The 25,395-nt window shown below is 45.5% G+C and overlaps 1 pseudogene; it reads right to left on the reverse strand.

The window, feature by feature from the left end:
• Positions 1-1,252: 1,252 nt before the first annotated feature.
• Positions 1,253-19,125, reverse strand: LOC121136300 (annotated as a pseudogene).
• Positions 19,126-25,395: the final 6,270 nt, after the last annotated feature.

Here is a 25,395-nt window from a genome sequence, read left to right on the forward strand (position 1 = left end):
CTGCCTCCATAAATTACAATTTTACTAGGCTTCTTATGCAGAACATTTCTGGATTTACCAAAGAATTACATAGATATCAGTTTCCTTGTACCTGAAGTCCATTGCCTTCTTTCATCATCTTATATTGATGTGATATATTTGTTATGAGTAATGTACCAAAGTTGATGTAGGGTTATCAATTTAAGTCCATTGTTCATTCAGATTTTCTAATGTCCTAACCTCCTTTTTGTGTACTAGGATCCCATTTTCCAGGATTACCACATTACATTGAATTGCTTAATATTCCTTAGTTTTCTCTTGGCTGTGAAAATTTCTCAGTTTTCTTATTTTTACTACTTTGACAATTATTCCCATTTGTAAATTTTAAAGAAATGACAATTGTTTTATTTTACTTACCTCAATATCCTCTAGGTTCCTCTACATTGTAATATGTATCAGAATTTCCTTTCTTATTCAAAGGTAAAGAATATTTCATTGTATTGGTTTTAGTTTTTAAGACAGAGTCTTACTATGGAACCCAGGCTGGCCTCAAAATCACCATGGAACTTCAGGCTGATCTTGAGCTTGTGACGCTTCTGCCTCATTCCTGCTGAGTGATGAAATTGCAGGTAGGGGCCACTCACCACACCTAGCTCTCACTATGCATCATGGATGTCATACAGTGTCTACCCATCACCACACCTAGCTCTCACTATGCATCATGGATGTCATACAGTGTCTACCCGTTCATTTATCAGGAGTTACTCATACCTTCTGGCTGCTGTTGTACTATATGCATACAGACATGCCAACAGCTCTCTCTGAAATCCCACCTTAGTTCTTCTGATTCTGTATCCACAAGTGGAATAGCTGGCTCATACTGTGGTTTTGTTTTGAACGAGCTTAGGACTGTCATATTCTATGGCATAACGGCTGTATCATTTCATACTTCTTTTTTTTGTTGTTTTGTTTCTTTTTTTGTTTTTTACGAGACAGGGTTTCTCTGTATCGTTTTCGAGGCTGTCGGTTCAGCTCAGCCTCGAACTCACAGAGATCCGCCTGCCTCTGCCTCCCGAGTGCTGGGATTAAAGGCGTGCGCCACCAACGCCCGGCTAGTTTTGGTTTTTCAAGACAGGGTTTCTCTGTGTAGTCCTGTCTGTCCTGGTCTTCCTGCTCTGCCTCCTGAATGCTGGGATCAAAGGCATGTACCACCACCACCCAGCTGCTTTGTCCGTTATAAAAATCAGATTTATAGAGTCTAGATATTCGATCCTTATGAGACACAGGATTTGCAAGCATTTCCTCTTAGTCTGAAGACTGTCTTTTCAGTCAGCTGTGGTACTGTGCCGAAGGGCTCCTCCTGTCGCTGCTGCCCAAGTGCTGGGGACACAAACACAAGCCACCATGTCCAGTGCCCAGGTTTTTATGCTAGTGCTAGTAATCCAACTCAGATCCCCATAGCAAGCTTTGGCTGTCCTGGAACTACCCCTTCTGGACAGGCTGGCCTCGAACTCACAAAGATCCGCCTTCCTCTGCCTCCCGAGAGCTGGGACTAAAGGTGTGCACCACCAACGCCTGGCCTTTGTCATGCATTTTTTAATCTATCAGTGCTCAGCACTCAGTACCTCATCCAGTACTCAGAAGGTATTGGCTAAAATGAACTGAGTCCCAATCCCTTTGGGTGTCAACCATGATATCACATGATAAAGTGTGTCCACTTCCAAAGGCGAGTGCGTACGTCTGTGGTAAAGGCTAGACACAACCAAAGGGCTTTTATTAAACCAATCAAAGTGACACATCTTCACAGTGTACAAAGATTATTCCACAACAGCACAGTGACATTTTCTGTTTGGTGCTGGAAGATGTTTGTGTGTGGTTGGGGGAAATCTGGGTCTCTGCCATTAACTGGTCATGTGTGTCCCTGTCTCTAAAGTTCCTGCCAGCCTGACATACCATGACATGATAAGCCTTCACGTGTCACTATGTTTCTCTTATGACAAAGATTTTTGTGTTTGCTGGAGAGAGTTAGAAAATGCAAAACAAGGGTGCAGAGGAAAGCAGGAAGTCACTCAATTTCACCACCAGTTGGTTTTACTAATATTTACTCGGTTGTTTAACAAAGGATCCAGCAGCCTGAACTAGATGTAAATATTTTTAGTTTTAAAAATCACAGAGTGTGCGTGTGAGGGGAAGGAACATTGCATGTAGAGCAGGTGGGGCGGGGTCAGAGGAGGACACACAAGCATCATTTCCCTCCTTCCACCATGTGTGTCCCAAGGGAGGAACTCAGGTGTCAGGCTTGGCAGCAAGTACCTTTTCCCACTAAGTCACCTGCCTGCATGTGTGTCTAAGAGGGCACCTGATCATCTGGAATAAGAGTTATGGGCAGTTGTGAGCCACCATGTGGGTGCTAGGAATCAAACTCGTTTCCTTTGGAAGAGCAGCCAGTGTTGTTAACTGCTGAGCCATCTCTCCAGTCCCTAGGATAGCTTCTATAAGTAGGTTAATTAGCAAACACACCTACCAGGTTGGAGGAGGCATGGTCACCATGGCACGTGCCCTGCCTTCCTTTATGTTCCTCCACAACACTAGAAGGAGGGTCAGGACCACGTTCTTCCCGGCAGGCACTAGCTGAACATGACTGTGTAAAGTTAAAGTTAATTGAAAAGAAATAAACAACCCAGAGCCTCAGTTGCAGTGGGCACATTTCAGGCTCAATGCGCACACATAACGAGAGCTGACAGGAACTGGTGGCAGAGAAGATACTTCCATCACCTCAGAAACTGGTCCAGAATAATGTTCACTTAATGTCGATCATCATGAGAAATCTGGGGTACTTTCTGGATTCCTTTATGAGCATTTATGGATTATTATGCTTAAAAGCAGTTTTGAAGTCAGGCAATGGTGGCGCACGCCTTTAGTCCCAGCATTCAGGAGGCAGAGGCAGATGGATCTCTGTGAGTTGGAGGCCAGCCTGGTCTACAGAGCAAGTTCCAGGACAGCCAGGGCTGTTACAAAGAGAAGCCCTGCCCCCCCCTCAAAAAAGGAAAGAAATTATAGTCACATGTGGTAGTGCATGCCTTTAATCCCAGTAGAGACCGGTAAATCTCTGTGAGTTCAAGGTCTAGGACAGCTCCAAGACAGACTGGATAGATAAACTGTCTCCAAAAACAAAAACAAAAGTGTTTTGAAAGCTTGTGCCTTATGCCTTCAGCTCTCTATAGATAAATTGGACTATGGGATGCTTTGGGATCTTTGCTGCAATTCTGCATTTGAATCCAATTTCCTTCCTTGAGTTCATTGGAGAGAGTTCATTGGATATGTTAATGCCAGGTGGTGGTGGTGCACGCCTTTAATCCCAGCACTCAGGAGGCAGAGGCAGTCAGATCTCTGTGAGTTCGAGGCCAGCCTGGTCTACAGAGTCAGTTATAGGACAGACTCCAAAGCTACAGAGAGATGTATAAAGAGAAGCTTTTTCTTGTCTGCTGCTTTGGTTTATCACCCGCCAGTTGCCTGGGCTCTGCCATGTTGTAGTCCCCAAATAACACACAAGACACTGTATTAATTATGAAGCTGTTGGCCTTGCTTGTTTCTTACTGGCTAGCTCTGACTTAAGTAATTACCCCATAATTGTTAATCTAAGTATGTTTCTTACCGGAGAATAGTTCCGGGCTTCCTACCCCATGGCGGTTACATCTCGAACTCTCCTGTGTTTCTCCTTCCCAGAATTCTCCTGGACTCCTAGTCCCACCTATCTAGATTCCTATTGGCTCAACAGTGCTTTATTGACAAAGGACTTCCCCAACAGAGATGTGTGCTTGGTGTGCACCCATCTAAAAACCCAAATGTGGTCCTGTGTGTGCCAGTAACCCCAGCACTGACAGAGGTAGAGAGAGGAGGATTGCCAGGCTTGTTGGCTGCCTAGGTGTTTAGGGAGAGACCCTGTCACAAAGAAACACGAGGATGATAAAAGAGGACACAGGGTATCTTGCTTCTGTACATGAACAGGTGTGAGCGCCATACACGTACAACTCAGACAGACAGACACATACACACACACACCACACACTTATACAAGCCTGGCATGGTGATGCATGCCAAAACCTTTTTTTGGGGGGGCACCACCACCAGGCAATGGAGTCATCCATGGAATCCCCTTGGAACTGTAGTTAAAGGTGGCTGTGAACCACCATGTGGGTACTGTGAATTGAAACTTGGTCCTCTGCTAGAGCAGCCAGTACTTTATTTATTTGTTTAGATATGTATACAGTGTTCTGTCTGCACGTATGCCTACATGCCAGAGAGGGCATCAGATCCCATTATAGATGGTTGTGATCACCATGTGGTTGCTGGGAATTGGACTCATGTCCTTTGAAGAACAACCAGTGCTCTGAACCATCTCCCCAGCCCCTGGTGAATGACTTTAATCCCAGCATTTGGGAGGCAGAATAGGCAGCTCTCTGTGAGTTCAAGACCAGACTGGTATACATAGTGAAGTCCCGACAAGAAAACACAAAAGTCTACACAGCAGTTAGCTATGATAATGCAAGTCTGAAATTCCAGCAGGAGAATAGCAAGTTTGAGATTAGCCTCCTGGGTTACATAGAAGAAGTCAAGCCCAGTCTGAACTACAGAGCAAGACTGCATAAAGGAGGGAAGGGGAGGGAAGGAGGAGGGAGGTGGCAGCTGTAGGTATAGCTCAGTTGGTAGAGTGCTTGCCTAGCATGCCCAGTGGGCAGTCCTCTGTACCACATAGAATCATGAATGCTGGCACAAGCAGGTGAAGGCAGGAAGACCAGAAGTTTGAGTCCAACCCAGACTACATGAACCCCTATCTCAAAATGAACATATAAAATCTCCATACAGTCTTGGAATATAGCTGATACAGCACAATAGCAGAGCACCTGCCAAATATGCATGAGGTGCCAGGTTCACTCCAGTACAGGCGACAATAACAACGAAACAGGTGTCCTTTGTGGGGCGGGACTATGGCATGATGGTAGAACTCTTTCCTAACATGTGTGAGGGCCTAGATCTGATCCCAAGTGCCTCCTGAAAACAATAATCGTGTTCTCTAATACACAACAGCATTGACAATAAAACAAAAGCCAAGACAGACACTGAAGTTACTTTTCCTGAAGGCTGTTGGCAGGATGCTGAGAGTCCTTCTAGGTTTGGGTCTGTCACAGACAATCACACATCACACCATCAGTGTAAAGTCTGGATCCCAGGTACTATGCTGTCCAGTGTGTTTTAAATTTTTTTGTTCCATTTACACTTATTTATATCGTGTTTGAGTGTGTGTGGCGTGAGCACATTCCACGGCATGCTTATTGAAGTTGGAGGACAATTTGTAGGAATGTGTTCTCTTCTTCCAACATGTGGGTCCCAGGGATTGAACTCAGGTCATCATCAGACTTTGCTCTCTGAGTTATCTCACCAACCCATGCTTTTATTTCTTTTCAGTAACATCTCCAGCATTTTGTCTTGGTGGTGTGCATTTGTCCTTTTTTTTTTCTTTTTCCTTTGTTTTGTTAGCTGGTTGCTCGGTTGGTTTGGTTTGGTTTGGAGATAGTGTCTCATATTGTAGCCCATCCTAGCCTGTCTCAGCTTGATTACAGATGTGACCACCACACCTGGCTTGCACATGCTCTTCCTTTACAGATCAGTAGAGCCCAACAACTCCCTGTCTGCTAACCTGGACTGGCAAAAAAAAAAAAAAAAAAAAAAAAAAAAGGCCTCTGAAGCACCATCGCTTTTCTCTTACTCCTCCACAGCTGTTTTGAAACAGCTTCTATGATTGTGGCATTATCAGTCTCGATTGGCCCCACCCACCCTGCCAGTCCCTACGTCCGGTAGCCAGCTTTGAAGAAGGCTGCACACTAGCTGGGTAGGGTCAGTTTCTCCTTGCCCTCTGCCTTTTTGGGTCGTCTCTTCATTCATACCTTTCCAGGCAGTGAGGCAGAACAGAGCAAGGCGCATTTCCAACGTGCCAGATGGAGACTAGGTAAGGAAGTAGGCTGCATCAGGCACAGGAGCCACTTCCGGTCACATCTGGGTCCCTCTCTCCTCCTCCAGGTGGTCAGCCACAGCGTCTTTGCTGACTCCTTTCCACCCACCTAAGTCCCAAACCCACTTCCGGCCGCAACCTTGCAGGACACATTCCTAAATTGTCCTTTGCATGCTGTGACGGGTTTGCCACCATGACGTTGGCGTTATCTTCCATAGGCAGAGGATCCAGATGAGGAGCATCTCAAGATGGAGCGGGTCTAGGGTGGGGGTTGGCAGAGGCGACACAGGGTGTGAGTTACTTACGGGTGTCTCGGGTAGTCTTGGAATTCACAACCCAGCACTTGGACCAAACCCAGAAACACCAGTTCAGGCCTCTGTTGGGGATGATGGGTGTGCCCATTCACTTTGAGGCCCCAGCGGCGGTCTATCCACAGTCTCCCCTTGGACAGAATCAGTGTTTGCCAGGATGTTTCGTCCTCACCGTGACACGTTGCCTGTGAGCAGCAAGGGATAGAGATGTATTCTGGCTCACAGTTCCGAGAATACGATCACTGTGGTGGCAAAGGCATGGTGGGAGCCAGGGCGGCTCCCAGCAGTGGAAGCTAGCTGGCTACCTTAGCAGTTGGGAAACAAGACAATGGGCCTGAATTGGATTGACCTATGTATGACCCTCAAGCTCCACCTTTTATAATCCTTGGTCACCCAGGTAGGGGTATCCAAAAGGTTTCACAGTCTCTCAAAACAGTGCCACTGGCTGGAGGTTCAGTGTCTAAATACATGGGGTGGGACATTTTACATTGGAATCTTAACAGCCAGGTAGGAATATGGGGTGGATATTGATGTGCACAGTTCCTTTTTGGGGCAGTGGGTGTCTGGAATTAGATGGATACTTTGGAGATATTACTACAAATCACTGAGCTGTCCGCCTTGGAATAGAAATATGGGGGCTGGGCAGTTAAGAGTGTGTACTGCTCTTGCAGAGGACCCGGGCTTGTGCTCTATGTCCTAACGCCTACAGAAGTAGATGTCAGAACTTAGTCCTTGAAAGTCAGATCACAATGTCTCCATTTCTTCTTTATTGTTTGCTTTCCTTCCTTCCTTTCTTCCCTCCCTCCCAACTTCCTTCCCTACTTCCTTCCTTTCCTTTCTTCCTTCCTTTCCTTCCTTCCTTTATTTCTTTTTGTTTTGTTCTATTTTTTTTTGAAACAGGGTTTCTCTCTGTAACCCTGGCTGTCCTGGAACCCACTCTGTAGACCAGGATGGCCTTGAACTCACAGAGATTCATACCTGCCTCTGCCTCCTGAGTGCTGGGATTAATGGTGTGCATCATCACCTGGCTAAGATTTATTTTTCTTTTTTGCATATGAGTCCTTTGCCTGCAAGTATGCCTATGCACTCCGTGCATTCCTGGTGCCCAAGGAAGCCAGAAGAGGGTGTTGGATCTTCTGTTACTTGATGATTTGCCATGTTGGTGCTGGGAATTGAATCAGGATCCTCTGGAAGAGCAGCCAGTTCTCTTAACCACTGAGCCATCTCTCCAGATCTGTTGTTTGTTTTTCAAGCCAAGGTTTCTGTGTAGCCCTGGCTGTCCTGGAACTCACTCTGTAGGCCAGGCTGGCCTCAAACTCAGAGATGCACCTGTCTCTGCTTCCTGAGTGCTGGGACTAAAGGTGTGTAACACCACCTGCCAACAACCTCCACTTCTTCATAACAGACTTATAACTCCAACTGAAATGTGATGCTGTAACAATAACGGCACACTTACTGAAAGTAAAACTAAGAAATTACTCACAAGATACCAAACAAGTAACCCAGATGAACCAAGTAGTGCCCCCCCCTGCTGCTGAACCGGAAGCCGAAATCCGGGAAAAGAGACCAAGACTTCCTGTGTGCTGTCTTTTATGCCTTCCCCCGTAACGCCCCCTAGCCCAAAAGTGGGCCTGGCTAGTGACGTAGTTCACCGCCTATGTATGTATACATCTTTACATCCGTCCGTATACGTCTTTAGTCATGCCTAAAGTGGGTGTGGTTAGCGGTGTGGTAAACCGCTCTTTTATTACCTCATCTGTATGCGCCTCTAGTAAGTCACATGGTTAATGGCGACATACAGGCTTCCTCCTACAGAAATGTCTTGTGGAAGACGTAGGATTTGTCAATCAGCCTGACTTCACTCATTCAAACACGGTAAAAATTCCACTCTAGGAGGGAAAAGATGATCATAGTTAAGAGCCGCTGGTTAGCAATAGGCAAACTCACTCTCCAGACAGCTCCAAGAACCCAAGGGGAGAAGACAAGTAGATTTTGTTCTTTGTAACCTGTGTGAAATTGCCACTGATTGTGCTTGAGGGTCAGACTCTTCCTATGAACTGCTGCTCCAGTCTTCCTGATACAGTCCTGGCTAGCCAGGTCAGGTCAACCTTGCACACGCTACTTGATTATGAGGCACTCTCAAGGTTTGTGAGCTCTGAGAGATCTCTGAGTGGTACATGAAGCCATGGCTGCTGGAATGATGGGCCAGGAGGTCTTGCTGGAAACTTGGGTACCCTTCTCCCAAACCTTTGTAGGTTGCAATTGTCACCAACAAGCAGGGACAAGATTTCACTATTCCTGAGAACTTCTGGAGGTAGAAAAATGGTTCAGCAGTTAGAGCATGTATTTTTCTTGTAAAAGACCCAAGTTCAGTTCCCAACACCCATGTTGGGCAGCTCACAATCTCCTGTAACTCCAACTCTAGAGCATCCAACACCTCTGGCCTCTCTGGCACTGCATATTCTAGAAGACATACACACTCTCTTAAAAATAATGAAAATAAATCTTAACAAAAGTAATAATCTGTCACCAGGATCTTGGTTTCTGGGTGTTCTTCCATAAAACACTAATAGCCATCACCGGTTTCTCAGGTACAAAGAGTCCAGACAGATGGTGTCAGCTCTGCCCTCCAGTCCACTCCAAGTGACCTCACCCTAGTTTACCTATTACTACACAGTGAGTCTATCTATCTCAAGACCCACACTCCCCCTTTCTTCTTTAGATTCTCGGGCATCGTTAAATTTTGACCTTTGAGGAAAACCTTACAAAGACACACTTGACCCTGAATCTGCTCAGCCCCCCCTCATAGTTTCAGCAAAAGATACTCCCAAAGGAGCCCAGAGTGGTTAAAATCCAGGGAGTCCTGGTGTTCTTAGGGCCTCCTCCATGTGCTGAACTGGTCTCACCAGCCTCAGCTGATGTGGCAAGAATTGGAATCAGACAGACATAGCACTGGATGCCAGCTCTGTCATTTGTTAGCTATGTGAACTTGGGCAATGTATCCAAGCTTTCTGACTGTCAATGCCCTTATCTAAAACCCAAAGCCAAACAAAAGAAACAAACCGTAAGGAATGAAACCAAGGCTAGTAGCTGGAGTATAGTGTGGTCATTGTAGAATAAAGGGATCAAAGCTATGCATCTGGCACTTAATAAGTATCAACTCTCCATCTCTCCTCCTGATGCCTGCCATGGATGTTAACACTCTGCCGGGACAAGATCAGCCACGCACTTGCTCCTATTTCAGTCTCCTGCAAGAGCAGGAACAGACAGCTTGGACAAGGAACAGAGGTGTAATGTGGCCATTGAAAGCACGTTATGCAGGCTAGGAATGTAGTTCAGTTGGTAGAGTGCTTGCTTGGCATGAACAAAGCCCTTCAATCGATACCCAACAGGCTATAGCCAGATGTGGGAGCACATATTGGCAATCCCAGAACTTGGAAGGTAGAGGCAAGAGGATCAGATATTCAACGTTATTTTTGGCTACATAGTGTGAGGTTACCCTGGGCTACATGAGACCCTGTCTCAAAAGTGGCAGGTGTGGTGGCGCACACCTTTAATTCAGCATTTGGGAGGCAAGGCAGGTGCATCTCTGTGAGTCCAAGGTTAGCCTGGTCTACACATAGAGTTCTGGGCAGCCAGAGCTGCAGAAAGAGGTCCTGTTCTAAAGTAAATAAATAAATAAATGTCTTAAGAGGAAGTCTATATGAATTTTTTTTGAGACAGGGTTTTACTGTGTAGCTCTGGCTGTCCTGGAACTCCCTATGTAGACCAGGCTGGCCTACAACTTTGAGCTTACAGAGATCCTCCTGCCTCTACCTCTTGGGAGCTGGGATTAAAAGCATGTGCCACCAGGCTGGGCTGTCTATGAGTTTTAACCACCATGGATTTGTAACAAATTAGGTACAAGGGGAGGAGAATTTTTTTAACAGTGTATGTCCACTTGAAAAAGAGTCACTAGCCCTCTGCCTATCTTGTTACCAAAAAGGACCAAGCTACAATCACCCCACTTAACTGGACCACTGGTCCACCTCAACTACAATAGCTTCCTTTCTGTGGAGACCAGCTCTAAAAATACAAACAGCATCCTACTCTCCACGGTCTGCCACATTGTAACAAAACCCCAACTTCCACATCTTGGCAAGGCTTACAAACCCCCATGAGATAGAGCCCCTGCTCTCTTCTCAACTCCTGTTCCCCTTCCAGGCTCAAGGATTTTTCAGTTCTTTAAGTAAGTCAACCATTCAGTCTCAGGGCCTTTGCAGCCTCAGTTCCCTCTGTCTGGAGTCCTCTGAGTGGCTACTGTCTTTTTAATACTATAGCCCCTGTTCATTCATGGGGGATATGTTGCAAGACCTGCAGAGGAAGCCTGAAGCCTCGGATAGCGCTGAATCCTACATGTGTTTTTCCTATATGTCTACATCAATGATAAGGCGTAATTTACAAAAGTATTGATGCTAATCAATAGTAAGACAGAGAAATCATCACAGTGTACTAGGATAAAAGTTGCAGAAGTGTAGCCCCAGAATGTTAGCCAAGGGATTAGCAGGTAGGTAGCAGATGCAGCATGGGCACACTCATGAGTTGGGTGGACAGAGTGGCATTGCTCATTTTATCATGTTACTCAGAATAATGCACAATGCAAACATTCTATGTTGTTCATTTCTTTCACAGTTGACCTTTAACTGGCTACAGAAAGTGAGGCAGAGAGTGGGCAGAGAAGTGAGTCTGTCAGTGGTCTCTGTCTCATCCGGTCCCTGCCCCCAGGTGCCAAGAACACAGCCTGGTACACAGCTGGCTGAGAATCCTGTTTGTCAAATGACTGACCTCCTCCATCTTGCCATGGAGGCATAAACTGATGATGTCACGGCCAGGTCTCTTCATATTAGAGCTTCTAATATGTGAGTGTCTAGACGGTCCTTTTTATTTTTGGCATTTTTGGCAAAGTGACTTTCTTCTGGAATTTAACAAAACCAGACAACGCCTGTCTCCCCAGAGCCTCCTCCAGAGCTGGGCCACCTCTCCTTGCGGGATATACTTCTGCCACCAGTGCTAAGACTCTTAAAAGCCAGACTGAAGGAAATCTGGTGTATGAGTGTGGGGACAGGACAGGCCTTTCCTTAATTTCCTTAACCCAACAGTTTCTTTCTTTCTTTCTTTTTTCCTTTCGTTCTTTCTCTCTTTTTTTTTTTTTTTTTTTTTTTTTGTCACCAGTTAGGATGGGGCCTTTAGGCAGAACTCTGCCTGAGCTACACCACTGGCTGGCCTCGAAGGGTCCTCACTTTAGAGGTTAAATGTTCAGTTTGAGGCGTGGAAGGGAGAGGACCCCCTATTTTTCAATCAGTGTTGTGGTAACGTCTGTGTCCCTAAAGGTTAAGAATGGTGGTTATGGAAGGCATATGATTAGGCCAGTCACCATCCTAAACAGGACCCAAAACTGCCACAGTCACGAGAAAGGAAAAGTGTTTCATGCTCCAAAGAAAACAAAGCCACTTCCAACAGGAATTGGCTGTCATAGTCTCTGCACTCGGAAAAAAAAAAATCATCAGAGAGTCCGCCCAGCCTGCCCAAGGCCCAGCCCTTAAGCCCAGGTCTCCAGGGAGCGCAGTGTGCCTTTGTTTTCCAGTCTGTGGGCAACTGGCTTGGCCAGGAGCCAGAGTGAGAGACCTTTATGGAAGAAAGTCCTGCCGGGTGCTGAGCCGTGCAGGCTGGAAGCTGCTGGTGCCGGTGGACTCAGACCCCTGACAGAGATACCCACAGAGCGTGAGAACAAAGAGTCTGCTGCAGGGGCAGTGTCCCGGCCTGCTTTCTTCATGGCTTCATGGCCCTCCTGACCCATCCAGCCTCACGAGCTTACTCAGGGGCCCTTGGTGCTTTTAGAAGAAAGTTTGGGACCTTTCAAAATTGGCATAGCCATGTATTCTCCCAGGGGCCCCCTCAGCTTTCAGAAGCTCCCTTGCTACGTTGGTATTCAGGGACACTCCCTTCCTCTGACCCTTCTTGGCTTTGGAAGAGGAGGACCTCGGAGGTGGCAGATGTCCCAATAAATGTTGGAAGGAGCCCCGTGAGTGCGCGGGCGGCCGAGCCAGAGAGCTGCGCCAGCACTCAGGGTAACCTCCGGGGAGGGCGCAGTCCACACACATCCTGGCTTCCAAGAGCAGACCTTGGGTGTCTGCCCATAGTCAGACACTCCGGCTCAACCCCAGGCCTTGAGCCCCAGCGGCAGGAGGAGGGGTGTCCCTTGGTGTGGAGCTGCCCTTCTGCACTTGAATAAATATCTCTTTAAAATACCCCAGTACGCTTAGTCTCCAAATCCAAGCTTCCCCATGGCCATAAATGGCACCTTCATCACCAGGGCTTATCCTTGGGGCACCAGTTTACCGTGGCACCACTTCCTTGGAAAGACCTTTGTAGTCACCATCTCCGAAGTGCTTGCGCTTATGCCCCAACTTTCTTTCACTAAAGTCGGCCTCTCTCAGGGTCACATTCTGTCTCCACTCAGTCTGTAAAGTCATGAGGGTTTGGGACAGCTACACAGTCTCTTTCTTCTTCTCAGGGGCTTGGCAGCCTTCTCTCCTCCTCTGTGTGCCTCAGGGAGTAGACAAATGGGGACAATGCCTACGGCCTCTGCAGAAGCCAGTCTTAGGCATGCGCAGTTTGCACTGACTGGCCCCATTGCCCAAGCTCCCCCCCCCACCCGGGCTGGCAGTTGAGAGCCCTGAAGGGAGGCACACCGAAGAGATGAGAGAGCAGAGGACAGGCCACAGGAGTGAGCTTTCTCCTTGTGGAAGCCCCTGCTGGCAGCTCTCCCCCACGGGTCTTCCTGGAGATCACCCTGTCACATTCCCTTTTTCAGATCTGTGTAGCATTGGCTGTCATGTGCTACCTTGTGCGTCCAGACAGGTTTCCTCTTGACCCTTCCTACACTCTGCACACGGTACCCTCACTAAACCCTCCTTTAGATGCTGCAGTTGTTACTTTCCAGGACCAAGTCTGGGACCATGTCTGATTCACCGACCACTGTTTCCTCAACAACACTGAGCAAGGTCTGGCAGATCCTAAGCACTTGTTATGAGCCCGCTTTCAATAAGTGACTTCATTTATTTCATGTTAGTGCTGTGCTAGGGTCCTGAGTATCCTACGTAAGCATCTTGTCATGAAGCTGCAGCCCCAGTTTTGACGAATGAATGAATGAGCATGCTTGAGGCTGGAGAGATGGCTCAGCAGTTAAGAGTCGCTTATTGCTCTTACATGTGAGCATACCTACATACACACACACATATACACAATTAAAATTAAAATATCTTTAAGAAGAAGAATGCTAGCCGGGCAGTGGTGGTGCACACCTTTAATCCCAGAACTCCGGAGACAGATGGAGGGGGATCTCTGAGTTTGAGGCCAGCCTGACCTACAGATAGAGTTCCAGGACAGCTAGGGCTGTTATACAGAGAAATCATGTCTTAGAAAGAAAGAAAGAAAGAAAGAAAGAAAGAAAGAAAGAAAGAAAGAAAGAAAGAAAGAAAGAAAGCTGTGTTTTAATTTTATTAAAGTATAATTCATATATTGTAAAATTCACCCTTTTAACAATACAATTTTGCATTTTTGGTATGCTCGCAAACTGCTGTGACCATGACCACTAACTAGAGAAGGCCTTCATTACCCTATACTAATAAGTAGTCACTAGCCCATGTGGCCCTTCCATCCCTGGCAATCCCAATCTGTGCTAATTTGCCTATGAATTTACCTATTCAGGATATGTCACATAAATTGGATCATATTGTATGTGATTTTTTTTGCGTGTCTAGTTTCTTTTCTTTCACTTACTGTCATGATTTCAAAATTTATCCATGTTTAGTGTGTGTCAGTGTTCCATTAATTCTTATGGTTGAATAATTTTCCATTGTGCACATGTACAAGTATGCACACACATACATAGGCATAAACATCTCTGGATGTTTGAATAATGCCTCTATGAACATTGTTACACATACTTTATCTGAATATATACTTTCTTTCTTTTCTACTATTTTTATTCTGTGTGTGGGGTTTTTGTCTGCATGTGTATGTGTGCACCATGATTATGACTGGTACCTGCCAAGGTCAGAGGGGTGTGTAATCCCCTGACACTGGAGTTACAGATGATCGTGAGCCATCATGTGGGTGCTGGGGATTGAACCCAGTCCTCTATAATAGTAACAAGTGCTCTAAACTACCAAGCCATCTCTCCAGCTCCCTCCCACTGTTATTTTGAGACAGGATCTTGCTATGTCATCTGCAATAGCTTCTAACTCATGCCCTGGTCTCCTGAGCACTGATATTACACGTATGTGCCATTGTGCGTGGCTAAACATGCTCTCAGTTCTCATGGCATGTGCATGGCGCAGGGAGAGATTTCCAGGTCGCATGGGATCCCGTGTACTAGTTTTCTGTGTATCCCGCAACACGGCATAGTGCTTTCTTTGTCATGTGGCTATGGGTACTGACGTCTGCGTGGTGAAGGGCCCGGATGTGGAACAAATGAGGTCTCAGCAACGGCAGGTCCACTTTAGGTGATCAGACTACACAAACAAAAATGCTCTGCCGGGCGATGGTGGCGCACGCCTTTAATCCCAGCACTCGGGAGGCAGAGGCAGGTGGATCTCTGTGAGTTCGAGACCAAGCCTGGTCTACCGAGCGAGTTGCAGGACAGACTCCAAAACAACACAGAGAAACCCTGTCTGGAAAAAACAAAAACAAAAAAAGAATGCTCGAAGTAGTGTTGCTGGTTTAAAGAAAGTTGAAACAACCCGATGTCCATTGAGCATAGATTACATAAATACCTGTGGACTGTACATCAAAGAAAAATAAATGAGCTCTAGCTACCCAGAAGACCATGGGGGGGGGGTGTCTCACATAGTGTTGAAAGAACCAAGTCCCAAAAGAATACATACAGGATGATTTCATTGGTATAAACTTCCAAAACAAAGGAAACAGAATCATGTGCCTTAAGGTTACATGTGTAGGTGGAAAAACTATTAAAATGATTCTAACAAAAAAAAAAAAAAAACAGGATATCGGTTACCCCTGGCAGCAAAAGGGAAACCTATGTCAGGGAAGGGCTCGGGGAAACTTCCGCAGACCACAGCCAGTTGAATCCTCATCCTAGGCTTGCACACTGGAAGGCTGTTCTGAACAATTGCAGCTGGACACAGGCTCTTGCCTACTTACCTTCCATTTTGAAAGTCTGAGCTGATAACTCAAAGACTGGGCAGAACAGAGCCCAGGGCCAGGTGTCAGGAGGCCTGGATTCTACATCAGGTTCAGCACTCAAGAGCAGTGTGACCCCAAGGCACATTATCTACTTTCGCCTCAGGTTCCTTATCCCTAAAGTGGGGATGCTAACAACATCAGCCCTCCTGAGGCTTCTTAGGTCTATGCTATGCTAAGAGTCTGCTTGTATTATCAGGAGGCATTCTGCAGTTCCAAGGTTGATTGAAAAAATGTTTGAAGCCAGAGCCTGCCTAAGGGTAGAGCTGGGAGTGGACCTTGGGCTCTCCACCTCTCAATGGGAGGCTGCCATCTCCAAAGGCTGCATCCCCCTCCCTTGACCACCCTGTGAATGGCTGTCTGCTCTCCCAGTCAAGGTGAGAAAATGACCACAACTCTCAGGTTTGTGTCTCCTCTATGTGAGACACAGACAACAGACCCTGGCAAGTCTGGGTACAAACTGCAAAAGTCACACGGACAGGATTGGTACTGGTCTAATTTGGATCAAGTGTCCACCTCTGATCCAGTCAACTGTGGCAAAGGAGCAGAACCACGCACCAAATGAGACACAAGCCATGAAACGGAATGGGAGCACAATGTTGCTCTGAGCACACAGACATCTAAGTCTGAAGAGACACACGCATGGCCCTAGAACAGAGAGCACGGAACAGAACATGGGACATCAACTCCTACTTAACCTAATCTCTAACAGTCAGTGGAGCAATGTGGACACATCCGTTCTATAGACAGAGACTGAGAAACAGGCAGTGCCCAGGATTTTTTTTTCAAGATAGGGTTTCTCTATATAACCCTGGACATCCTGGAACTGCCTTTGTAGACCAAGCTGGTGTTGAACTCAGAGATCCACCTGCCTCTGCCTCCCGAGTGCTGGGGTTAAAGGCGTGCACTGCCACCTCCATCCAGCATGCCCAGGGTTCTTTAAGAGCAACACTGTGCTATTTTGGGATCAACAATTATCTTTTGTGGTGGGGAGGGGTTATCACATGCACCATGCCATGGTTAGCAGCTGTCCTGGACTCTCCTAACCAGATGTATTGCTATCCCTCTAGCTGTGACAGTCAAAAATGGGGGCTGCAGAGTTAAGAGTATTACAGAAGATCAGAGTCTAGTTTCCAGTACCCACCTCAGGCAGCCCAAGATCTGGCTCCTAGGGCACCTGCTCATGTGTGGTGCACATACAAACAGACACACACATACACATAAAGCAAACATACTTAAATCGTTTTTTTTTAATGTCCCTAGGGGGCTAGGCATACGTTGTCCTTAGTGTGCAAAACCCTATCTATGTTTAACCCTCTCTAGATAAGATGTCAAATGGGCCCTGGAGTTGGGAACTGTGGTGGTTTGAAAGCAAATGGCCCCCAAAGGGAGTGGCACTATTAGGAAGTGTGGCTTTGTTGGAGTAGGAGTGGCCTTGTTGAAGGAAGTGTGTGACTATGGGGGTAAGCTTTGAGGTCTCCTACGCTCAAGCTATACCCAGTTATACAGTTCACTTCCTGTTGCCTACAGATCAAGATGTAAGACTCTCAGCTCCTTCCCCAGCACCATGTCTGCCTGCATGCCTCCACGTCCCACCATGATGATAATGGACTGAACCTCTAAAATTGTAAGCCAGCCCCAGTTAAATGTTTTCCTAACAAGAGTTGCCATGGTCATGGTGTCTCTGCACATCAACAGAAACCGTAACTGTGACAGGAACCTTTGAAACGGGTTAGTGAGTTGTGTTTGTACAATCTCTTTCCACTACTAACAAAGAACCAGGATCCAAATCCAGGCTGGGTGACTCTAAGGACTATTTTTAGTCACAGTCTCCCTTGTGGTAATGTCTAACTTGCCTCATACAGCTGCAATGCTGTCAGTGTGAACACACCTTGCAAAGTTAGGTGAAACATAGACATGGCATGCCACATCTGCGAATTCTTCTCCTGTGTTTCCAGTTCTGTATCAACAGGACGGGGCTCTCCATCACCAACCAACTGCGTTCCACAATTGGCTTCCTAATATGGTTGCTTCCTAGGCACTTCCCTTCATGGAGATTGACACATTTTTAAAACAATTACTGCAATTTATTTACTTATCTGTGTATGTCTGAGTGTATGGGTGTTCGTGTATGTAGGTACATGTGTACCATGTTGAGTGTATAGAGACCAAAAGGCAACTCTCAGGAGTCAGTTCTCACCTCCTACCAAGTGGGTCCCAGGAACTGAACTCAGGTTGTCAGTATTGGCTGTAGGCTCCTTTGCAGCGAGCCGTATTGCCAGCCCCTTTCATGAGGATTGCTATTTCCAGGTTCCTGCCTTCATGTGTCTAATTCCAACTCTCTGTGCTTTGTCTTACCACAGCTGCACTTGCTACACTTACTTCAGATAACTGGTCCCTGTGTTAGTTTCTTTTCTATTACTGTGATGAGACACCATAACCAGGGAAACATATAAAAGAAAAGTTTACTTGGTCTTGTGGTTCCAGGGAGTTAGAATCCAGGACGGAGGGTGAAGGCATGGTGACAAGTGGCTGGAGCAACAGCTGAGAGTTCGCACCTTGACCCACAAGCAGGAAACAACACAATGGGAGTGGTACAAATCTGGAAACCTCAAGCCCACTCCCATCGACACACTGCCTCCGAGGCCACACCTCCAATCCTTCCCAAAACTGTCCACTAGCTGAGGACCAAGTATTCAAACATATGAGCCCATGGGGACCATTCTCATTCAAACCACAGTCCCCAAAACCCACTGACTAAACAAATTACACCTCTTCCTTCATGAAGCTAATGGTTGTTGTCTTCTAAACCCAGGTTTCCTTGGAGTGAACTCATCATCACTAAAACCCCTCCCTAAGAATCTTATTGGAAAGAAACCTTCCATGAACAATCTTTTTGTTTGTTTTGGTTTGGTTTTTTTGTTGTTGTTGTTGTTTTGCTATTTTGTTTTTTTGAGACAGGGTTTCTCTGTGGCTTTGGAGGCTGTCCTGGAACTCGCTCCTGTAGACCTGGCTGGTCTCGAACTCACAGAGATCCTCCTGCCTCTGCCTCCAGAGTGCTGGGATTAAAGGCATGCACCACCAACACCCGACTCTATGAACAGTCTTTAATCTATTGGGTTTTTTGTTGTTGTTTTGTTTTGTTTTGCTTTGCTTTTTGACAACACACGAGTCTTTATTGGGCAGTTACTTGAGGGGGATGAACCCGGATGGATGACACCGATGCCAGGCCGGCCGTGCTTCACCGGCTTGTAGGTGATGGAGAACTCGCCCAGGTAGGGCCGACCATCTCTGGATTGATCTCCACCTGGTTGAAGGTCCTGCCGTTGTACACGCCCACCATTCTGCCTACCCTCTCAGGCAGGATGATCATGTACCTCGGGTGGGTCTTCACCTCCTTCTCGGCCTTTTTCAGGTGCTGTTTCTGCCACTGCAGGCCACGATTCAGCCGCCGCCTCTGTCTGGCGCTGCACAGCTGCATTAGCTGCTCATAGGACATGTCCAGCAGCTGGTCCAGGTCCACGCTGCGGTAGGTGAACTTGTGGAAGGTCCGCTTCTTCTTCTGCTCCACTTCGGCTATTTTGGTGGCTTCTAGGGAAAAAAAAAAGGCTAATCTATTGGTTTTTATTCTAGTCTCTAGTATTAGTTGTGACTCAATTCTAGAAACTATGGAGTTCTTACTGAGTCTTTTCCATCCAAACCCGAAGGGGAACATTTAGGCTTAGAGAAGCGAATTTGTTCTGCATGGTGGCAGGGAAACTGTCAAGAGAGCTTCTGGGAGTTTACAGAAGAAAATATATCCTGGGCTAGCATTTGCTACCCAGCCTAACAACCTGGGTTCAAACCCTGGGTTCACAATGGAAGGATAGAACCAATTCCTGAAAGTTGTCCTCCGACCTCCACATGCGTGCTATGGTATATGCATGCTTCTCTACTCCCTATTCATAGATGAATAAATGCAATAAATTTTAAAATAATTGTATTTTATTATTTTTCATTGTGTTTATTTGTGTGGTGTGTGCATATGAGTATTGGTGTCCTTGGAAGACAGAAGTGTTGGTTCCACCTGTAAATGTAATAACCATTTTTTTTTTCATTAAAAAAAGGAAAGAAAAACATATTCCTATAGGTTCATTTGACTATCTGGTAAAGTGACCATGATCCACCATCCGTAGCCTTCCATTTAAGATCTGAAAATTGAGGCAGAAAAACACACAGACTCTGAGTGTACAGTTCAGTGGATTTGCCCAAAGTAAACACTCTCACAAAAATGCCACCCAATCAAGAAATGAGTAACATTCCAGAAGCCCCTCTTGGGCCCTCCCAGCCACTCCCCACCCTCTTCCCAAAGGCAGCCACTGCAATTTTAATCCTCTGACCTCCATATTTTTATATATCTGATGGCCCAGATAATTATCTCTAGAGGCCAGAGTTAATCAGAAACTGGGAGCATTATTTTCCCATGAGTCATTTCTCTTCGGCATAGTTTATCAGTGAGGATGCTTCCAGCTGTAAGCAATAGAAACTGCAAACCAACGACCTCAACAATAGGAAGATCTATGCCCTCTCTAGAAATGGAAGACTTGCTATAGGGCAAGATTTGGGATGAGGCTACTTGGTTAGGCTCAACGTTTGTGGATTTCTCAAGAACTAGCACATTAGTTCTTCCTTGGGGCGCTCTCTTTTTGGAGAAGAAACAGCTCCCAGATGTCCCTTCACATCCCAATGGAAAAAATTGGCTCACATGTGCGGTCCACCAGACCAGGTGGGTGGGCTTATTCCAGCTGTCTTCACACTTGGGCTGGGATAGACATTGGGGTGTCTACTCCATAGCTCTGTATGAAGAACCATAGCACGAAACTGAAAATGTCTACTTTGTATTTATCAACATGCTTTATATTGCTAAATGGTAATGAGAGTTGGAAACAGAGATTTGTGGCTGAACATACTGTTAGAGATTCAAGGTTAGGGGTAAGTAACTGTGAGCGAGGAACAAATTGACCATGACAAAGTAAACACAGCAGCCCTTGCCCTCTCTCTCCTCTGAATGCTAATGGTCCTGTCTCTCAGAGCTGCCTGCTTGGGCACTGAGTCATGAAGATATTTTCTGAAAGTTATTGGAATAGTGTCTGTTACCAGTTATGCTAAACGCAGGACATAATGTCTCAGTCTACACTTAGGACAAATTCTGCCTCTTTCAAGTCACATGCTGGCCTGCTGCACACATGAGGCATGTCATTTAAATGCTATAAGGTACACCAATCATGATCATGGGCTCCCCAAAAGATTCCAGGTTCTTTTCATTAACCTCAATATGTTCTGGAATTTTCTCTCATGTTAAAAAAAAAGTCCAACATTTTCTTTTTAAAAGTTATGAGGAGTCATATATGTCTGTGTTTGTATTTATTCTTTAAAAGACTTATTTTATGTGTGTAGATGTTTGCTTGCATGTATGCCTTTACATACTGCCTTTAGAGGTCACAAGGGGGCGTCAGATTCCTGGGAACTGGAGTTACAGATGGTTGTGTGCTGTCATGTTGGTACTGGGAACTGAACTTAGGACTCCTGTAAGAGCAGCAAATATTCTTAACTGCTGAGCCATCTTTCTAGCACCATTAATATTTCTTCTCATGAGGTAACAGGAAATTATTAAATTTTTCAACGTAGGAGTCATAATCTTATTAAAATACTGAATGATGCCAGGAGTGGCACTTGGGAGGCAGAGGCAGCAGACAGATCTTTGCATTTGAGGCCAGTGTGGTCTAAGCTCCAGGGCAGACAGGGTACACAGAGAAACCCTGTCTCAAAACACCAAACAATGAAAATAATAAATAAACAAATGGATAGATAAGCAAGCACTGAAAGAACACCAACTGGAAGAATCCGTCACTGCAAATGTGAATTGATAAGGATGCCATCGTCGGTAAACAGTAATCAAAATCATGGCAACACAACAGTGATATTTTTGTGTTAAATGGCAAAACTCGCACATCTGTGAGTGACAGTATAAACAGCAGATAGTTTTTAATGGTGAATGACTGTGTTATATTCATATGTAATATTTTCCACACGTATGTGCATGTATTAGTCAGGGTTCTTTAGAAGAACAGAACCAACATAACGAACATATGTGTGTGTGTGTGTGTGTGTGTGTGTGTGTGTGTAGAAAGGGGATTTTATTAGAATGGCTGACAGGCTATGGTCCAGCTGGTACAACAATGATTGTTAAGTCCAAGATTGTAATATTTGTTAAGTCCACGAGTCTGGATGTCTCAGCTGGTCTTCAGTACACACCAGAATCCTGAATAAGTGGTCTCTAATGCCAGTGATGGAATGGGCTTGCCAGCCAGAGCAAAGCACGCAGCCAAAAATCGAAAACTTCCTTCTTCCATGTCTATTTAGGCCACCAGCAGGAGGTGTGGTTCCCGTTAAAGGTGGATCTCCCCACCTCAAAAGGTTCAGTTTTAAGGTGGGACTTCCTACTTCAAATGATTTAATTCAGAAAAATCCCTCACAGGTGTGCCCAGAGTTTTAGTTAATCCCAGAGTAGTCGACTTGACAGCAAGAGTAGCTATCACTGTGCCTTTGTGTCAATAATATTACATTTGGTTTAAAAAACTCTAAGGAGCTGGGGACACAACAGAGTCCTTACTGATTAAGTCATCTTCCCAGGCCCAGTCATAAATGTTTTTAATATTTTAATTGTACCACATTTATAAGGTGCTATCAGCACATACAACTCTCTGTTATGTAATATTACCATTATAAGAAAATATATCAATAACATGCTTTATTTAAATGAGTCCATTGTTTGTACCAAAGTAAAAAATAAAACACCTGGAGAGAAGGCTCAGTGGTTAAGAGCACTGCATACAAAAGAAAAAAAAAAAAAGAGCACAGCTTGCTTTTCCAGAGGACCCAGGTTCAGTTCCCAGCACCCCACGACAGCTCACAACTGTCTGTAACTGTAGTCCTAGGGGATCCAATGCCCTCCTCTGGCCTCCTCTGGCACCAGGAATGCACTGTGGCCAACACCTGTGCATAAAAATAAATAATAAATATATTTTAATGACAAAAACATGTATGTAATGCTGTGTGCTGGTCTTCCTTGTACTGACTGTTATGATATTTGCCACTTGATAGTCCCTGGATGTTTGATTTGGCATGTGTGTTAGGACTGAACTTTTCCCCATGAGTGACCTAAGCTGTGTGATCTTCATTCCTATGTCATCTGGGAATGCCCCTTTTATTCATAGCTCCATTCCATCTCCACTTTGCAGTTTGAGGCAAGCTTTTGTGAAGACAGTGGAATATTTCATGATTTCAAGACACGCACACACACACAGGGGTTGGAGAGATCGTTCAGCAGTTAAGAACACTGACTGCTTTTGCAGAGGACCCAGGATTCAAGTCCCAGCACCACATGGTGGCTCACAAGTGTCTGTAACTCCAGCTCTGGGGGATCAACGCCCTCTTCTGACCTTCACGGGCACTGAGCATGCACATGGTACACACAAATACATGTGCATGTAAAAACACGCATACACATAAAACAAGTCAACTGCTTTTTGTTATGTTTTTGTTTTGTTTGGTTTGGTTTGGCTTGGTTTTTCAAGATAGGGTCTCTCTGTGTAGCTCTGGCTGTCCTTGTAGACCAAGATGGCTTTAAACTCACCAAGATCCACCTACCTCTGCTCCTGAGGGCTGGGATTAAAAGAATGCGCCACCACCACCCAGCTAAAATGTGTAGCCTAGGCTGGCCTCAAGCTTGTGGTCCTCCTGCCTCTGCCTCCTTCAGCAAATCCTACCAGTGTGGGCCAACACAACTACTTCTTAAGAACATTCAGGATCCTCTTTACAGTTAAGTAAATGTCATTTGGAAGCTCCACAAGGTCAGGTCAAGGCTGTATACTTTCAACAGGTATGCTCTTCCCCATCCTGCCAGCAGAGGGCACATTCTCAGCTTCTGTTTTGTTCTAATTGTCCCCCAGCAGTCAAATACATAAGATAAATCTCAAAAAAAATAAATAAAATTTTATTTTATTTGCTTATTTATTTTTGAGACAGGGTTTCTCTGTGTAGCCCTGGCTGTCCTAGATACTGGTCTGTACACCAGGCTGGCCTTGAACTCAAAGATCTGTCTCTGCCTCCCAAGTGCTAGGATTAAATCTGGGTGCCACCATGACTGGGCTTTAAATAAAATTGTAAAGGGACTGCAAAGCTTCAAGGAAGGTTCTACAGCTTTTTTGTTAACATTTGTCTGGGGTAAAGCATGCTGGGTCACAGAGAATGCTGAAGCTGCTCACAGATGAAGAATGTGCTGGGTAAACATTAGTTTTCTTGGGACTCAGCAATTAAGAGCATGTCCTGCTCTTGCCGAGTTCAGTTCTTAGTCCTCAGGTTGATCAGCTCACACTCCTTGGGGATCTGACCTCTTCTAGCACATGCCCTCACCTGCATAAAACCCCACACATCCACATAATCAAAAGTAATACAAAGAAATCTTACAGAAAAACATTTTTCTTGCCCAACATGCATGGGGCCCTGCGTTCAACCCTTAGTACAACTAAACATAAAAAATGAAATTAAATAAAAACAGTCCAGAAAGAACATGCATAAACAAAGCAGGCAGTTATATAAGCATATTTACTTTTATTGCATGTATGTGTTGGGGGGCATGTGCATGTCCCAGCATACATGTGGAGATCAGAGGACAACTTCTTCTTTTTTTTTGGTTTTTCGAGACAGGGTTTCTCTGTATTGTTTTGGAGTCTGTCCTGGAACTCTAGACCAGGCTAGCCTCGAACTCACAAGAGATCCACCTGCCTCTGCCTCCCGAGTGCTGGGATTAAAGGCATGCACCACCAATGCTCGGCTTTCAGAGGACAACTTGAGGGATTCCTTCCTTCTACCATGTGGATTCCAAGTATCATACTCGGAGACAGGTGCCTTTACCAATGGAGCCATGGGTATAGTCACCTTTTTAAAACTTTCATTAATGGTTGGGGACACAAATCAGTTGGCTAGCATGAATGAAGCCCTGGGTTCAGTCCTTAGTATCACATAAATTGGGTGTTGTGGTGCACTTGGGCTATCTTCTGCTACCTAGGGAGTTTGAGGCCAGCCTGGGCTATATATGAGCAGACTTAAGGCTTTTTTTTTCTTTTCTTTGAAACAGGGTCTCACTATTTAGCCCAGACTGGCCTTGAACTTGTGATTCCCCAGTCTCCTGAGTGCTATGACTTTTAGGTATATGACACAGCCCTTCTTGGCTTCCCTAACTGGTAATGCTTAATTCTCACAAAGGGTTTTTAAATCTTATTTATTGCCGGGCGTTGGTGGCGCACGCCTTTAATCCCAGCACTCGGGAGGCAGAGGCAGGCGAATCTCTGTGAGTTCGAGGCCAGGCTGAACCGACAGCCTCCAAAACAATACAGAGAAACCCTGTCTCGTAAAAACAAAACAAAAAAATTATGTATGGTTTTCCAACCTTAAATTTGTGTAAATGGAATCACAGCCTTGTCAGATTATCATGAGTCAAGAAAGATTTGTCACAAAACTACCAAACAGCAGGAAGAGTGCCCTGATAATGAATTCTTATTAGTATCAGAGATTAAGCATTAGGTTCAAATGCTGGCATTAAGAATGGGGCTATGCCTTCCTGTCACTAATCCCCAATTGCAGTGGTAGTGGAATCACCAGGTCCTAATGAGTGATCTACTCTGACCTAATGTTGGTCATGTTAGAAGGCTATCAGTATGTGATAGAGGTAATTATAAAAATGGTTTATTTCCCTTGCTTCATATAATCACTAGAACCTCAACCTTTGTTTAAATTTCCTCAGCAGTTTAG

The sequence above is a fragment of the Mesocricetus auratus genome, unplaced genomic scaffold, assembly GCF_017639785.1.
Source record: "Mesocricetus auratus isolate SY011 unplaced genomic scaffold, BCM_Maur_2.0 Super-Scaffold_100062, whole genome shotgun sequence".
NCBI lineage: Eukaryota > Metazoa > Chordata > Mammalia > Rodentia > Cricetidae > Mesocricetus > Mesocricetus auratus.